The 15,858-nt window shown below is 32.0% G+C and overlaps 1 protein-coding gene across 1 annotated transcript in view; it reads right to left on the bottom strand.

The window, feature by feature from the left end:
- Positions 1-15,858, bottom strand: part of LOC141449227 (uncharacterized) — a 334,517-nt gene that overhangs the window by 272,097 nt on the left and 46,562 nt on the right. The window lies entirely within an intron of this gene.

Genomic DNA, 15,858 nt, shown 5'->3' with positions numbered 1-15,858 from the left:
AAACTTGTCACAATGTAAAAGCAAGAAAAAGGACGCTAACATGGCCGACATTACTTCACACAGTGACGCTTGACCTCACTTCCTACCAGCGCCTCCCCTCTCTCCTCGTGCTCACCCAATTCCGCCAACTGACTCAGGGAAAAAACAAGTCTGGGGGGCCGCCACTCTTGGGGAACCAAACACGGTTTCTTTCATTACTTTTTATACTCTTTAAAACTGTGTATATGAAAATGAGGGTCAACTGCGAACCCTCACTTTTGGTCACGCGTCAGCCGCGTTTGCGGACAGGAATCCAAAATCAAGTCACATATTCTGAAACTAGAGGTGACGGGCAACAAATTTTTCCTCTACCATTTTTCGCTCAGAACAACCGTTTAAGCATGAAATGCATGTGAGCCGTCTTAAAATGAACACCCTGTATATAACATTGGAATGAAAATAAGGCATCTCAAGTCTTTTATAAGAAAAATTATCTTTATTGCGAAAAGCTTCATTATATTTAACTGCCGAAAGAGAGGCTGACAGCTATCATAAGATTTCTTTTTTTATTGTCATTCTAATAGCTGACTTTTGGATAATAAAATATTTGAGGCAAGGGAAGGCTGAATCTATTCCATTGTTAAGAGTTTATATGTAATAATAAGAAATTTTGCTAAACTGAGTATGAAAATATTTGTCTCGAAAAAGTAGGACAACATCAATCAAGAATAAATAGATGTGAGTGTAACAGCAACACGAAGGATGAAGACTGGAAGGATGGTTGGAGTTGCAAGGTTGGCCACATTTTATAAGTTTTGAAGGTAGATAAGCATGGGAAAGGTAAGTTGTTCTGTTTGATGTAGACGAGAGGAAATGGTAAGGGTGGCTGTCACAGTGAGCAAACTCCTCGCCGCCAACAACCGGCTGGTGGCTGCTGCGAGTTGCAATTTATCATCACTGTCCACATTGTTATTATGGCTTCAACTTCGGCTCAAAACTAGCTGTATGTACATAGGACCTTTCTGGAATGCTTTGTAAAATAGCGGGTGGTTTAGAACAGGATGCTCCTAGAATATCCTGCATCTTTTCTGCTGAACTGAACATCTTTCTACATTTTATCTTTCAGAAGGATAGCATTTGTGATTATTACGAAGTTTCTTTCTTTTTAAAGCACATTCAAATAAATACCATATAGTTACTGAAAATTTAATAATTTTTACAACAATAACAACGTCAATTTTGGAGAAATGTCCATTGAAAATGACAGCTACAGTTCTCCGTTGCTAGGAAATTACTGGGACTGCTATTCGGTTTCTTAAGGATAGCCAGGTAGCCATTAGAGCGTAAGGTCTCCTAGGAACCATATTGCTTGCCATACTGTTACCAATTTTCCAGGTCCTTCAGCACTCCCAGATTCTAAGTGCGAGTAACCTAATAAGGCGGCACAGGAATCCGTTAGTTGCAATGATTCCTCAACACGTTATTCCTGTATTCTAGCTGAGTCACAGAATAGAGGTTGATCAGTAGATTTTAAAATGGGTTGGTGAGAGATGGAGGTCATTTGTCAACTGAATTCAGGCCAGGGATGCCCCAGCCTGACTAGGACGTTTGGAGTCCCAAGAGTATTTCTGCATACTTCTTCTTTGCTTGAATTAACTGCTCACAAATAAAACTTTAGCGTACCCCAAAAAAGGGTTTAGGCCCCCCCGTAAAGAAGGTTTTGTCGCGTCTGGTAAGTTAAAAGCACACTTCTGGTTCATATAGTTATGTCCATTTATGTTTTATAGCTTTAAGTAACTCAATAAGATGACGCTTCGCTATTTTCTATTTCAACTAATATTTAATAGCTTTGTATTTTGCTGGAATGGCAAAATTATTTCTCTGCAACAATATTTAATTGATAAATAATAAATACGGTTCATAACAATCACTTTTTGGGGTCAATGTTGTCTTTAAAACTCGTATTTTCGAATATTTTCCTCTAAATCTTCACATCTCACTGACAAAGGAAAAAAGCGAGATATAATAAAGTTCTAAATATAACAGGAGATCATCTGTGAATAATCTCTGCGAGCCAGAGAGCAGTTAAAAGTCAAAATAAAAGAACTCTCCGTTCCTACTTAGCTATTACTATTTCATGATGGTTATCTAAGTGTATTGCAGTAGTTTTAGGGTGTTCAGAGCTGCGTTATCCGATAACTTTTAAACCAGGTGTACATTCTGGTTTGTTTCTCACCAACTTAAGTTATATCAATCAATTCCAGTAAAGCCGCAATGAGTAAAATATCTATACAGCTCAACGCAATTTTAATGTAGTAGAGTTACTCTCCCATTCGCCTCGCTAAACCCTCATTGGAATCTGATCAACAAATGCAACACTAAAACAGATAATATGGCAGCTGGGTCAGTCATGTTAACTAGTTATCGATTTAGAATTGGCTTTGCAGAGAGTGCCAACAGTAGTCCAAGCTCTCTAATTCCAATCTTTTCCCCAATTTAGTACATTGTTCTTTATAAATCACATATATTTATTTGTACAGTGCATCCATTTTATTTACTTGGTTAAAGAAATACAATTGATTTGGATTGAATTTATTTTCAATTCATGTTCTACTGAACTGCTACAACCAAGTCAGGATAAAGTTAAATTTGAAACTGATTCATTGAAAATTACATAACAAAACTTAACGCACGTTTACTATTTGGAGGGATAGTATCTTAACTAACGAGCTGAATCTTCAGTTTTAGGGAAAAATTTTATGTCTGGATTTGATATCACATTTATATCAAATATACGGGAGGTTTTTTTAGTGATCACTTTTCTAAAAACTTGGAATGCACACTTAACTCGAGAAAAGTTTATTAGCATCTTTTAGAAATTCCTTTTTGGAAATATTAAAAATAAATGAAGTAAGAGTACAAATAATAAGTTTTGGAGTTGATTCAATAATCTGGAAATTTAGTTGACTGTAAGCTCTGTATTCACAATTTTCGTTGGAAAAACTTTTATTTTCTATTCCACTTCAAGCCGATTTTCTCTTTGATGTGCATTAGTTTTTTTTTATAATAAAAAAAAGATGCAGAATTATTTTTTTGTTGCAAATCTCAATAAGTCCTTAATATTTGTAGGTTGAAGGGCCCTCATATTTTTATGTCTTTGACAGAAGTTTATTTGAATTCTATTCCTCGAACTGGCAGAAAATTGAGATATTCTAGTAAAATTTAGCAATTCTGTACGTTTATAATATATTACACTTTACAAATTTATTATTAGACGCAGTTAAATAATAATTTTTTTAAATACTTTATCACTTCACTTTCCTGATTTGTTTTATTAAACTTCTGTGAAGTAATTGTTTATCAAGAATGGAACCATATGCTCTAGAAACTGCATAAATCTAAAAATAACTGCCAATTTAGTAAACTGTAAAACCAAAAAACCTGCCTCATAAGGCATATGTTATAAGATTCATAATTTTATACATACTAAGCAATGTCCTTCCAGTATATTATGTATTGTTATAGATGATAACATGAGAACAGCTATGATGATTAGTTCACTAGATAACTTAAACAAAATCCACTTCACCTTAAAATGAGAATAAGTTATCAATAAAAACAAGAACTTCTTCATATTATGATTTCTCCTTAATATCTAAATAAGAAATAACAGGTATGCTTTTAGAGGCTAGCTAAGTTCTCGAATTGTTCTCAAGAGGCAATATTAGATTGTCTCGTCATCAAGAACAGAAGTAATCGTATAGAGATGTCACCTTCATCATAACTCCTTAACAAAAACTTACAGTTTAAAATGTTAAGTATAAGGGTTGATTAAACGCCAAAAGGTACACAAATCAGAAGTACCCAACATTTCATTAGTACTTCATTGATATTAATTTAAGTAATTTTACTGCATTAATTTTCATTAACATTTTTTAGAATTATTAGATGTCACAGACCCTTATGCTGGCCAGTTCGTTCATAATATTATTTTGTTATAATTATGATAAAATGAGTTATGAATTATTCTGAGTAGTCACATATACATGCATGTTAAAGTAGAAAAAAAAAAGTTAGAGTCGGCCACTTTTTAAATTTCAATCACGGAGGATTCAAAACAATATTTCAGTCTTAAATTCGTCTTACCGAAATATTCGTGAGCACAAATAACATACATTTAATAACAAGTAGATTATTCAACAATATTTACTCATTTCTCAATTGTAATTAAATTTAGTCCCCCTAATTTTACTTATGGTAAAATACTGGAATAATTAGCTGTCCTAAAAATATGCATATCTTTATTTTCTTTATTTTATATTACATATGTATAACACTGTGGGAAGAACACCTAGATTGAGAATGTAATTGAAGAAAACTATATTATTTGCGATAAAGCCAGATTATTTATTACTTATTATTACAAACGTTCGACTACAACATAAAATAACAATTACTTTAATCGAAGAATGAACTTAAACCAATGATTTTTATTTAAAAATAAAAATAAATGCATAAAATCATTGATGTAAAAAAAGTTTATGAATTTTTTAGCCTCTTATTTTTTTTATATTTTTTATAACGTTTTCTTTTTCACCTGTGATTAATAGTTCGATTATTATAGATAAATAGATATTACAGTCAATCTAAGTTAAATGGTGTGCTACTTGAGTAAATATTTTGTAGACGAAAATGGCCAGCATAAGGGTCTGTGACATCTAATAAATTCTAAAAAATGTGAAGGAAAAGTTAATGCAGTAAAATTACTTAAATTATATCAATGAAGTATTAATGAAATGTTGGGAACTGCTGATTTGTGTACCTTTTGGCGTTTAATCAACCCTTATACTTAACTTTTAAAACTGTAAGTTTTTGTTAAGGAGATTGTATTTAAGAAGCGTCAACATCTAGGTTAATGGCTCTTTTCAGTGCTCTGCCGTCCTCCGGACAGTATTATCTATTACAAACACAACACTGTTCTTTACCGGACAGAGTGAGCTGTAAAAAGCTCCTAGAAAAAGAAAATCTAAGCGCCAGCAGCTGGATTCGAACACGTGATCTACGTGTTGGAATCCAGTATTCGCTGATCATTCAGCTAATTCCTTTCCTAAAAAAAAACGTTGTAATCAAATAGGAACTAAAATTAAGAATGTACGTTTATAATTTTAAAAGATAAAACAAAATCGGACTAAGGGTTATAGAAATATTGGTAATAGTTTTAGAAAGGGCCTTATTTGGGTGAGGCAAACTCCTCTCCTTATAAGGCACAGCATCGAGACTTTCAAAGTGCAAATCTGTACAAAATTTCGATTCGAATGACACTTCATTCATGAAAATCGGTTCACGTGTCGATAATTTGAAATGATTGCTATACTTCCCCTTAATAAGTGTAAGAGCAGATCGCCGCTTTAATATTACGTAGGGGAGCCCTAACCCTATCATCCTACCAAATTTTATCAAAATCGGGCCGAGATTTACAGAGTAATTAGTAATAATAATTTTGGAGGGGGCTTTACATAAAGGGGGCTAACTCCGCGCCCATTCGATGTACAGCGTCGAGACCCCCAAAAGGCACATCTACATAAAATTCCGAATCGAATGACACCTCATTCATGAAAATTGGTTCACGCGTTTAGGCGCTACGTTGTTTACAAAAAAGGTAACAAGAAGAACAAGAAGAACAACAACAAGAAGAACAAGAACAAGAACATTTTCTGAAAATGCCGTTTTTGCTCATTTTTGGCAACTTTTTTCTCGATACCTATTAGATGTGGGTTGTTGCTAAAAAATTACAGCTATAAAGGAGGGTTTGCCCCATATTTTAAAGAAAATTTGGGAATTTTATCTTTTGTAGAAAAAGAGAAAAAAATTGTCAAAGTTGGGTGTTTTTCAACGTTACGCTTTTTCGTGCAGTTTTTGATGGTCAACCCTTATACAACTGTCCTACCGGACAGTTTTAATTAAATCCTAGAGTTCCATTCTATCCCTCTATTCGTGCGATAACTTACATTTACATTTGCAGTAAACAAGTTTGAACAACACTGTAGTAATTCACAACCATACTTCAGTTATTATAGTTTTTATAAATCTTGATTTCACTTTGTCAAGGTTAAGGGTACAAGTTGCTGAATTAGACACATAAGTAGACTTTTTTTTGATAAGCATCAAAACTAGTAGCAAGAGCTGCTGTTCCTGGATTCATGTCGTACAAAATCGATAACCGACCAAGGTTATGTACTCTAAAAGATTCACCAACCATGAAAGACAAACCCAATATCAAGGAGGTCCTCCTTTACATCATTCTCTTAACTCTAAACTTTGCTTTCTCAGCTATAAAACTATTTAAACTTGTTCTCTTCTAAAATTGAACGTAATTGCTGTTGTAGGCTTTAAAATTAGATCGTTATATCTAAGAGGAATATCTCTGATTGGTAGGAAGAAGAGTTTGTTTTTGTTACTTATCATGAAAAGCATTGCCATTCAGATAGGGAAATGGAACTTTTTTCTAGTTATTTTATTTATCTAAAAGCTACAAGGGCATAATCGAGTTCAATTGGAGTATTATAACAATTTAAAAAAATGTTTGTTAAACGGTACCATTTTTATTTTTTTATTCTGCACAAAGTGAGATTTATATTAGATACTCGTACTATCTTCTACTTCTTCTTTTTGTTCACAAACGATTTTTTCAAACCTTAATTGACTTAATACTCTTTAAATAGCCAGTTTTTAACTATTTCAAACTTTAGATCAACCATAATTCGGCAAATGTACTATTATATAAAGGTGCCTTTTTAATAGATACTCAGTTCTATTTAAGCTTGCGTCAGCATTCATTAGAAAAGGTCACACAATTTTTGTTTGACGGTTTATCTTTTTTAAGCTATTGAAATATTATTAGGGTTTGAAGGGCTGTCTGTGAGTACGGTGATAAGGAAGTTTGTAGCCCATAAACGAGTTTTACCAGCCATTACTATACTTAAGTATGCGTTTATCCCTTCCGTTTTCTCTCTAGTTGAACACTTGACTGGCTTTATATTTATTTACTTAGATTCTGCCAGATTTCAAACCATTTATCACAACTTCAGCTTCTAAGGAGGTGGTACACTGTAAATGTAGACTCATTCGTTTATTTAGAGTCTTAATCTATACTTTATTGCGGTTACTTTTCCTTTTTGTACACTCTGGCAGCCAGCATATACGAACGTTGCAAATGGAAAAATCAAAGTTCAACAAATGAAAATACCTAATATTCGTTCTAAAAAAGGAATAAATAAATAATTTCATGGAATTTATCAATTGTCGTAGCACGCATGTTTCTTGTAGCCCTGATCGGTTTCGGAATTTTATCTAACATTAGATTAATCAGTTTAGTGAAGAGAATTCAAGTTCAATTATGTTCCTATCTCAAGTACTCTTACAAAACGTCATTTTCAGAAGAAATAATTGTTTATCCAACATTAAAAAAAAGTGATAAACAATTAATCAAGCTGATGATTCTCTTTCTTTCTCGTATTATAAGTTTTTGGCTTTGTCTCTAATGTTAAAAAGTTCTAAACTAGTTCTGCTCGTAAGTGTTACTTGTTGAAGTCTCTCCAAAGTTGTAAGAAATGTAGTAAAATTTCTAAACATTTAGATTATCGTTAGATTATTTGGGACAACTTTTTATTATTATTCTAATTAAAAGAAAATGTCCACATTTCCTAAAACCTGAAAAAAAATTAGTCGCTATTCTCTTTTACATCAGCTATTAGCTTTTTCAGCAAATCTGGAAATTTTTGATACGCTTTACGTGCCTACAATGGGTTCTTTCTAGTCGGTCAATATTTTCTTCCAATTCATTCTTCAAGTGTCGAAAAAATTCAACATCTAGTGGCCTACGCGTCCTTTGATCTTGGTCGACAACCAGGAATTTAAATTTACTGTAAGGTCTTTAAATGATAGTCATCTATAACTAGGGCCGAAAAAAAGGGGAGTGTAAGCTGCCAGATATTGTATTATCCAATAGGGAAATGCATTCAGAGATTGCTTCTATTGTATCTTCATCATACAGGCTAAATGATGTTCGTCCGGAACAATTAATATTTGATTGCCTATGCTCAAGATGTTGACGAGAAGAATATGAGAGTTAGGTATCATCGAAACTTAATACGAGAACACTGCACGGATGATTGATTAGGTAAAACCGAGAACAGACTCAATGTGTTCCGCTACTAAGTCGATGCTCAATGCAGAGTTTCCACATTATAAGAAGAATGTCTTGGTAATACGCATTTACTGCAATTTTACGATTTAGGGGACATTGCTTCCTAATCCCAAGATTTATGGAATGAACTTTTCTTGCTTTTCCAAAAAATATTCGTGTTTCTAGAGATGAATAGCGTAACCAAGCGATTGTATCGCAGTCTAACAGGATTTCTTTTATTTTTTTAGACTCGTCACAGGAAATAACCTTACTCTGTGAAGGACAGAGACTTATTAAGACGAACCTTTCTACTAGTTCCAGTAGAACAAAACGTCGTTTTACAAGGTTCGTCATACAAGTTATGGGTTTCCTACCAATCGTTTTACGATTATATCCTTCGATGATCATATCGTAAAGTAGCTATAGCAAGTTTACAATAGCAGTGATTCAGCACTTTTTTGCTGAAACCGAGTGTGTTTTCTCCTCACCCAAAGTAGAATACCTATAGATCTTCTACATTAACTGTACAAGGTATAGTATAGCGAAGTAGAAACCAAACTCTAAATGCTAGTCCCTGCTACTTCTTCGTGACAACTTTAATCCTTAGTAACGAACTAAGTCCGCGATGTGACGCAGGCACAAATAGATCTGTAATTTCTGCCGCCTTCCAACATTCGCTCTTGGGCACACCGGTTATTCAGCTCAAGGAAATATTTAGTTAATAAAAGAGAACATAATTTTAATCTAAAGAAAGCAGGGAACAAAGTGATAAAGGTCAGATCGTGTTTTGCATAGCTTATAATAAGAAGTACACTCAACGGTGGAATAAACAATTCCTTTGATAGTTTATTATCTCATTTCTCTCACCTAACCCCCGCAATAAGACAAAAACAGTGTTTGAAGAAATAGTAGACCAGTCTTATATTAAAAGACTAAAATGGAAGTGGGCGGGTCGCATTGCCAAGAAGGATGAAGGGTGGACAAGAAGATTATTGGAATGATGTCCTGTTTACTAAGTCCGCAAGGTTGGATGCCAGCAGAAGCGCAAGCGAGATGAACTCAACCTTATTGTAGTAAACAAACAGTATGGGTAGCTGGAGACAGACCTAAGTGGAAACAGTTGGTAGAGGCATTTGCTTGATACGCGTATAATAATCGGTCTAGTATAGTTTCATGATTTTAGGAAAAATAATAATAATTTTTGTTAAAGTATATGTAACAGTTAATTTAAATAAATAAAACATTTAATTACCTAAATAAAAACAAAATATACATATTATATTTAACAACGTTAAGTGATTATTTTTTAATAAAGGCTTATTATTATTCATATTATTACATGGCGGGACTAAATAAAAAACAAATGAAATTAGGATAAAATTATTAAATTAAAAAAACATGTTCCATCCTTTAACGAATTTGTTTTTAACTGGCTTAATACATATACTATTCTATATAATTTTGTTTCAAAGGATTTCAAAACTTGCTTTAAAAAGTGCGAATTTCGAAAATGTTTAATTAAAAATTGTGAAAGTATTTGTTACCGAACAGTTGTAAACTAGATATGCTTTATGTCTTCACGTTAGGTAGCGAGTGGTTGATTTACAGCCAGTAATTAGTGTTGCTAATTTGCAAAAGAGTTGTCTGCCCTACATCATCAACTATTTAATGGTAGATTTTTTTACTTCTGAAAGCATTAATCAAGTATTTAAAGAATAATTATTATTTCTCTGTCAATTTGTAAATTTTGGAGAGAAAAATCTTTCTCCAAACCAAAAAAGAAGAGAAAATATAAATATTTTAACTCTTTCAAAGATCTTGAAGAAAAAAATTACATCATTAAAACATGTTTAAATGCTGGTTTAAATTTTATTATTAAACAAAAAGAAGAAATAATGGCTGAAAGAGAAAAAGTTTCTCTTTGACAAATTAGAATACTTCAGATAGGAAACAATTGCAAATAATTCATTGGTAAAGGGTTAAAAAAAAAAGGCCTTTACCAGCTGGTTCAAAGCCAAAGCAGAGGTAAGGACAAATGAGTAAGTATTATTAAGTGGATGAAATATTGTAGATGAAGGGAAAGGACAGGATGAAGGGTAAGACATTGTAGGTTTGTACGGGTTATATCCTTCCTTTGATAGAAACCTGGAATAGATACTTCAGAAACAAACTATACATTGAAATCAAAACCAAATTACTCGTTAGCAACAGAAAATTATACGTATGTCAACCAAATTTTGAAATATCCGAACAGGTTCTGAATTTGTGGAAATTTTCCAACACTTTAGACATGTGTAAATCCAACCAGCAATAATTTTTACTAGAGAACTGAGAAATATTATGAGAAACGGTTGTGCAGATAACATTAAGGCGATTTCTCTTGCTGGAAATGATTGAAAACTTGAGTGCAAGTAAAGTATTGTTGGGTAGAACTACTATATTGTTTGGTAGAGTATTTAGGTAACACAATGTTCTTCTCTTACCATGAACTGTTGTTGTACAATCAGAGAACGAACTCTGAAGGAATCATGTCTACAATATATTTGGTCGTTTCATTTAAAATGAAATAGCTTTAAAAAGTTCAGATTATCTCAAATCGACGAACACTGTGACTAATCAAATAAAAATTCAATGCTATTAACTAGGCCTGTTAGAACCTTAAAGGAATTTTTAATTTTCATGCATTTGAGGAATTTAAATGGCCATTGATAAAAATCAAAATATGGCCAGTTTTCTTTTAAAACGTCGTATGAATTACATTTAGTTTGGTGGTAGACAGATTAAATTTAAGCCAACATCGCATAATACGAGTACCTCCGTACTATATTAGATAATCACTTTTCGAAAAAAAGCTGTCACGAACTCGTACAACTTTATCTCACAACATTTCTAAAGGTTCAAACTCCATAACATTCGAGTAATTACTGATTCTTACTAACATTTAACTATTTGTAAGTAGACATTATCGTCTAAAAGAAAATTTTTGCCATCACCTCTAATAATTCTTAAATTAGTTAGAGCAGAGATAAAGAAGAATTTCTTCGCCTAATTCAACAAAAGGCTATTAATCAACACCAACCTCTTTTCAGATATGAAGGCCTCAGAACTCTGCCACGACCATGCGTTGCATATGTTATCTAGAATGACCAGTGTGAAGGCTTAAGATCATCCTAATGGTCGTATATACATATATAGTATCTATAACCGGTAGCCGAGCGGTTAGAGGCGAGACCTGTAAAGCTTATATGTATTGTGGTACTGGGTTCGATTCCCGGTCTTAGGCCTTGGATTTTGTTTAATGATTAATAAAAGTAAAGTATGTTTCCTAGTCGCCTCCTTCAAAGACACCTAATAGGTAGTTGGATGTAAAGCCCGCCTGAAAAAATAGGCATTGCTTTACTATATATATTTCTGTTTTCAACTGTACTCTTCAATAAATTCCAATTTAGCATACAAATTGAAAAAATATGTAAAACAAAGAATTAGCTAAGAAATTTATATGAATTTTAAAACTCAGCAATGCCAGTAGGGAAATGTAACATATTTCTAAAAATCAATCCAAGGCGGAATTTCCTTCTAGGTAGAACTGAGTAGTTTTAAACAAAATAAATTCTTTTCAGCGAGTTGGAATTTACAGAATCACTTCATTTTAAATTGAAATTCCTGTCTGTTTGAATATTATTCAGGTGAAGGAATTGACGATAGTAAGTTGTAAGCAAGTAAGCAGCAGTGTGCTGTTTAGTTACACTGTTCAGATAGTTGTACACTGTTGGCTAATGAGATTGTATGTACCATGAAGTTGTTGGTATTTGACTTTAAATCAAACGAAACTTTCTCTTATAGACTATTTTTGATTCCGTTCGTGATTGCAAAATAAGTTTTCGTTACTATAGTATTATTTGCAAATGTTTTTGACTTTCGTTACGCAAGGGGAAATGATCAATAACAGAACTGGGCGGATGTTGATATATGATTGGGATTCTAGACTGTTGGGAATTCGGCAACTCGATAGATGTGTATAAACATCAGCTCTCTGCATCGTAGTATTGCGATACATATTATTCTCGACTTATCATACCTTTTGAAGTAATAGCATTATTTTTCATAAGAAATTCGCAGATTCGTTGACGTTGTTAATCTCTTTAACTTTTATTGATCAATTTCGTTCCTAATTGAGGTATATAAAATTTAATTTGATTACACAGTTTTTAGCAAATAAACGAATACAAAATGAACACTCGTCCGACTATTATTGTCAAATTAAGAATGTACAAGAATGTAAATAGAAAAAAACAGTGATTACTACACTATTATTTTATGGGAAGTTAAGTTGTGAGTTAACCGTCTACCACTATAAACTTGGGAGTTAGAACCCAAAGTATTGAGACTCAACGAAGGAAGTTTAAAAAATAAATGTGAAGTAAACTATCAGTTTATAACCACTAATTACTCTTATTTCCCAATATTGGTAAGAACAGAATCAATTTTTCAATTTCCGGTTAAGTCAAATACATTTAATTAAAGTATCAGGGTGATTTATTTGATTTTAACAATAGCTTACAATACATCACTTTATTTTGTACCGAATATCGATTTGAGAACATTTCACTAGTGATCTACTTTCCAAATATAGCAAATTATTATCTTTGTAATGTCTAATTTTGTGTTCATGAAGATATTTAATGATTTGCATCTGAATTTGCACCAGTGATACAAGGTTTTAGGATCCCAAAACACACGCACAAAAAAAATGTAGGCTTGGGCGACGACAGAAATGGGAAAAGTTGGGATAATTTCCCTAGAGAACAGGGGTGAGAGGTTTATCCGCTGGGAACTATTGCAATCATGACAAATTTCTGAAATTAAGATCTAACCATAAATTGCATGCTTTGAAAAAGGTTTATGGGCACCTGAAAGAAATGAAATGTTTTTAGCAATGACCGTGTTTTTTGGGTAAGAATATATTACAAAAACGAAAAAATCATAAGCATAAATTTGGTAATTCGTTTAGATCTTATTTTCTTTCTTGTATATCTTTTTAACAAAAACTTACAGTTTAAAAAGTTAAGAGTTGATTAAACGCTAAAAGGTACACAATTCAGCAAGTACCTAACATTTTATTAATACTTCATTGATATCATTTGAGTAATTTTACGGTTCATTTCATTAATATTTTATAGAATTTATTATAGAATATTTATTTATAGAATTTATTAGATGTCACAGGCCCTAATGCTGGCTATTTTCATCTACAAAATATTTGTTCAAGTAGAACACTATTTAACTTAGATTGTCTGTAATATCACTAATCTCCTTAACAAAAACTTACAGTTTAAAATGTTAAGTATAAGGGTTGATTAAACGCCAAAAGGTACACAAATCAGTAAGTATCCATCATTTCATTTATACTTCATTGATATTATTTAAGTAATTTTACTGCATTAACTTTTCCTTCACATTTTTAGAATTTATTAGATGTAACAGACCCTTATGCTGGCCAGTTCGTTCATAATATTATTTTGTTATAATTATGATAAAATGAGTTATGAATTATTATGAGTACTCACATACACATGCATGTTAAAGTAGAAAAAGACAAAGTTAGAGTCGGCCACTGTTTAAATTTGAATCACGGAGGATTTAAATATCACTAATCTATAACTATTAATCACAGGTTAAAAAGAAAAACGTTATAAAAATAAAATTTATGTTGCTAAAGGTTTCAAAAATTTAACCTTCTATATCACAATAACTATTAATACTAAATCGTTGCAATTTATATCAGTTATAGAGCTAACTTTTCTCTACAATTTGGTAGAGATTTCATTGAATTCTGAACAGTATAAAGGTTTGAAATTTGAAGGTATTTGAAAACCTCCAAAATTTATCTACTATATCTTATTAACTATATTCTTAACAAAAACTTACAGTTTGAAAAGCTGAGTGTAAGTGTTGATTAACCCTTATACCCTTAACTGGAGATTTTTTGAAAGAATGCCTATAGTTGCAGTCCGCAAAGAATCCTCAAAAACAATTTTCTTGATAAAATGGGAAGGTAGTAAATAGCAAAATTAAACTGCGAATCTTACTCCTCTGAAGAGAAGTAAGAAAATTTAAACTGCGATTACAGTACTTTTCTCTAAAAGGGCAAAGAGAAATTAATTTTCCAATAGCACGATTACAATACTTCCCTTTAGTAGATTTTAGAGCATTATGGCACTTTAGATTCACTTGAGGAAGCTTTAGCTACTTCTTCGTGCTAAATTTTATCAAAATCGGACTAAGCGTTTTAGAAATATTAATTAGTTAGTTTTAGAAATGGCCTTACTTGCGTGGGGAAATTCCCCTTTATAAGAGGCCCAGCGTCGTGACTTCTAAAATGCAAATGCTAATCAAGTTAGGTTAAAATTTCACAGTTTCAGATTAACTGCGACCTCTCGCGACAGTTTATAATTTTTGGTTTTTAAAGAAGGAAAATTTCTTGCATTTCTTTATTTTTCTTCTTTTAATTAGCGTCTGTTGCGTATACTGTTAATACAATGGATGTATTTTTTTTTTTAATTTTACAAATAATAGATGCAATTCATAATTCTATAAGAAGTTTAACCAAGAAGGCAATTTCTTCAAAAACTTTATCAGCAATTATCACAAACCAAATTTGTAAAATTTAGGTTACACAAGATAACAATCTCAAGATACTCTAAAGAAAAGAAAGACGATTAATCTGGAATAACAAGAATCAGTGACTCTCTACAATGGAGCCAATCAAGGGAAGATCCAAAATGTATGGGATCTACTGGAAAAAAATATTCCAAACATTATTACCAATGTAGAAATATGGAACTAAATGTATAGGTGATTTGCCCAAGTAAATTACGTATGATGTTATTCTGCACTAAGCTCAAAGAGGAAAACTAATAATAGATACTGTTCATTACTCATCATAATTTTGTTCACAACTAATTTTTGCACAATTGTAGAAAATATTATACTATTAAAAATGTTTAAAATGTAAATTAAATTAAAAATGAGAGAAAAGAAAAACTAAATCACAAACAATAATTATATCACGGTTCGCCTAGAACGATTTTAATTGAAAAGTTCACCAACATGATTTTTTTTTCTTTCTCCTTATTATTTGAGTCAAAACTAACCAAAATCCACTGAAAACCAAATCGGTTTACGTTGCGGATTTTTTTTATTTTATTTTTCAGGTCAAAAAACGGCTTTTTATGCATTGTTAAGCCTAATAAATGGAAAAAACAATAGAGTTTTTTGCAAAACCAATGCATGCATTTTGAAACTGAGGGAATTTCCGACAGATTGATGTATTTTATAAATGATAAAAATGAAATTTCGACATTCAAAATCAATAAAAAAGACATTTTTGTGCAAAATAAGGCAAAAACATGGGTTTCTCGCATTTCAAAGATTACTTAACAAATAAATCATCGTTTTTTTGTGGAAGGGAATGGGACTTTTCAAAAATGAGAAAAATTCCTGCAAAATACAATAGTTATACACTGGAAAAAAGGGAATTTTTCCAATTCAAATTCATTTAAAGAAACTTTTTGGATTACTAAGCCCAGCAATGCGATAAAAAATTATTTGGGCTCTTTTAATCCAAACAGTCTTTTTTATTGATTTTGAATGTCGAAATTTCATTTTTATCATTTATAAAATACATCAATCTG

Source organism: Rhodnius prolixus, unplaced genomic scaffold, assembly GCF_049639745.1.
Source record: "Rhodnius prolixus isolate KJV_2025 unplaced genomic scaffold, Rpr scaffold_2, whole genome shotgun sequence".
Classification (NCBI taxonomy): Eukaryota; Metazoa; Arthropoda; class Insecta; order Hemiptera; family Reduviidae; genus Rhodnius; species Rhodnius prolixus.
Note: the sequence above shows the minus strand (reverse complement) of the source record. Positions and strands in the feature narration are given on the sequence as shown.